This window comes from Phytophthora infestans, genomic scaffold (assembly GCF_000142945.1).
Source record: "Phytophthora infestans T30-4 supercont1.19 genomic scaffold, whole genome shotgun sequence".
Classification (NCBI taxonomy): domain Eukaryota; phylum Oomycota; class Peronosporomycetes; order Peronosporales; family Peronosporaceae; genus Phytophthora; species Phytophthora infestans.
Genome location: NW_003303740.1, coordinates 1,129,604 through 1,132,509, shown reverse-complemented (window position 1 = coordinate 1,132,509; position 2,906 = coordinate 1,129,604). Strand labels below are relative to the sequence as shown.

The following is a 2,906-nucleotide window of genomic DNA, read 5'->3' as shown; positions in this document are numbered from 1 at the left end:
CCAATGAAATTCTGGCGTTTGGCAGGCCAGAAGCTCTCTACCAGTCGGCGATACACAGCACACAGACCACGTCGTACCCGACAATAAGATTGAGGACCTCACTAGCTCTTTTTCTCGACGCTACTGCGCAGACCTTAGGATGGCCCTCTCAAATTGCACTGCCCCATGCAGCGTGTGCTCACGGTGCCACGTCAGTCATTCCCCCCCCCCTCCAACCTCCCAATATGACAGTGTAGCTCAATGGATAGAGCACAGGGTCTTGCCCTGAGAATTTTAGTTCGACTCCAACCGCTGTTATTCTGTGGCTTGTTATATTGTTGTTCGCCTGGATTGTTAACTACCTCGAGTACGTCCTGTGTGTATCCAGGGGCGAGATCCCTAATTGCCGCGGTCTGGAGCAGGCGCTGGTGGCGCTCAATCTTGCTGTCAGGACTCCCGCGCGATGGCGAGTGCGGAGGTGCTTGAGGACGGCGGCTGGCCCGCGCGATGTGATCTTCTGCTCGGCTAAAAATGCAAGGACTGCTTTCTCCGCCCGTTTGGCCAAGTCGAGAACCTGATCGCGGTAGCAATGCGCTGTCGTGTCAAGTTCGAAGTCGTCGTCCAAGAAGAGTTTCATAAAGGCCACAAGCAGCTTGGCGTCCGACTTCTGCAGCTTTGATATGGGTGCTTGCTACATCCTTGGCTCTTGCGCGTACCAAGCGAACCACGTAGCATGAAGGTGAGTGACTGAAGATCTGCGTTGCTTCTTCTTGGGTTCACTGACAGCTTCTTCTGCAGTGTGTATGTGATGGCGCTTGTGTGTAGGCTTCATAGGATCGTTGTTCAGCTTGCCTCAAGAGCGTCTATGCGCTGATCTTGGCGTTGGGTGTGCTCGATTAAATGGTTAATTACAGCGGCTTGGTGTCGAATTGTCTTCTGGTCGCTGGTGTCTTCGGTTTGCTTGCCGTCTTGCGAGGTTGGTTGTGCTTTGGTGTCGCTGCTTGATTTGTTGCAGGGTGACGCTACGGATACCAAGTGCGACGACCATCCGAGAAATTCAGCGCTGGAGCAGCCACTGTGAAGGACGCATGCTTCGATGCGCTTGACGGCTGGGGCTTCAGGGCTCATCTCCTTCATCAAGGGATAGTGGCGGGGCACACACGCGGTAAGAACATCAATAACGGACTGATTCACTATGTGGCTTGTTGTTCCAAGGTCTTCGCAGCTAGCGAAGAGGATACGCTGAGCAGCTTCGACTTTGGTACGCGCCTGCGCGTCGAAGGACTTGAGCTTCTGGAGAAACTTCAGCGTCGTGGCCGCTAAGTATCTTGCTGATCTTGTGGTCCTCTGCGCTGGTGTGGAAGATGTAGTTGAATCCTTTATTTGTTGTTGTTATGTTTCAGGCGCCGCGGTCGAATGTCCAGCGAGCCGTGAGCTGACCACAAGCCTTCGCATGCTGAGCGCCGCCGCGACGAAACGAGTGGGACGTCAGCGCAACCTCGACACCAGCCGGCGTGGCGATGCGGTCCAGTACGCGGTTCACATGGGCAAAGATGGTCGGGGTCGTGTGCAAGCCAGAAGTCGGAGCAGTCAGGCCTTGCGTCGTCGTCGGATGGTCGAGCATCTCCAAAAACGGCACGTCGGGGGCCAGCTCGATGGCGGATTGACTTGGCTGCTCGGGCAGTTTGTCTATAACGTTTGCGGAGGGGGCTACCTGGGTAAGAAGCGACGGTGCGACAGCGAGGAGGGGGCACGTGGCAAAGTCCGCGTCAGGGAAGATCGACAGGCCCTGCTCTTCGGATTTTTCATACGGATGAAGCGAGCGAAGAGTACCTTTCCCGCTTCGATGGACAAGTTCTGTCTCCGAAGATGCGCAAGGTCGGACGCTCGGCCGAGCAGATACCACAGCAGGCATAGTAAGACAGCGTCATGGTAGTCACTTGGACAACTAGCGTTAACATACAAATACATAAGCATTCTTTTTAAATCACCCTTTGAGCACAGTGGGGATTTGGTGATAAATCCACCACCATCTCGCTTCATACAAAAGCTGTGCAGTGTTTTCCCCATTTTAAGCAACCGAGCCTCAAGTGCGGATCTGTGCCGAGGGAACTGTTCGAGTAGCCATAGTTTAGCCTGCCGGTAGTATTGCATCGAAGTGTTTCGAGCCAATGGCTTGCCTTTTTTGCCCTCATTAAATGCAAGATACATACCAAACTTATCCATCACTGACACGAAACACTTTCCAGTCTCATCACGTTCAATGCAAGTTTGTACACTCATCACTTACATTCTCAGTTTTTAGAAACTTATTAAAAAATTCCACTCCTGTTGCCTTGGCTCTTTTTGTGTTTTCACACTCTAGTTCCGCTAAGCCCATTGCTCTTGTCGGATAAATGCAAAATATGCAAGTGATACGATGTTGACTTGCCTAATTAGTAGCGATACATATTTTTCGTATTGCTCCGACCCGATGCGTCGAAATGGCTGGCTTACATGACTCACCTAACCTCGTACTGTCTTATTGGTCAAAATTATTTATTACTGGGACGTGACTGGACAATTATTTGCACATTGATGATGATTGGCCTATTTATTCCATACAAAATTCAAGTTAGGTCGGATACATAGTCATATTCAGCCCTAGCGCACGTTTGACGAAAATAGGACCTAGTTACGTGCCTTGCCGCTTGCGGACGCAAATAGGGTCGACCGAAAGATGTAGCTCCAGAAGCACCTCATTGTGATCGGACCGACAAAATTCTCTCTCCGTCAACCGTTTCCAATCTTTGACCGTTATGTACCATCGGTCCAGCCTCGCTGATCTCCATTTGCCCTGACCCAAGTTGTAGTGATACGCATGGTTTAGTTCGTCCCGCCTCATCCGATGCTGTGCCTGGCACATTGTGGTAGCCAGTGTCAAAAGA

The 2,906-nt window shown here is 51.5% G+C and overlaps 1 non-coding gene across 1 annotated transcript; it reads left to right on the top strand.

The window, feature by feature from the left end:
• The first annotated feature begins 226 nt into the window (after positions 1-226).
• PITG_27373 lies at positions 227-297 on the top strand. Its single transcript has one exon. It is a non-coding gene; the product is annotated as a tRNA-Lys (tRNA).
• The last annotated feature ends 2,609 nt before the right edge of the window (positions 298-2,906 follow it).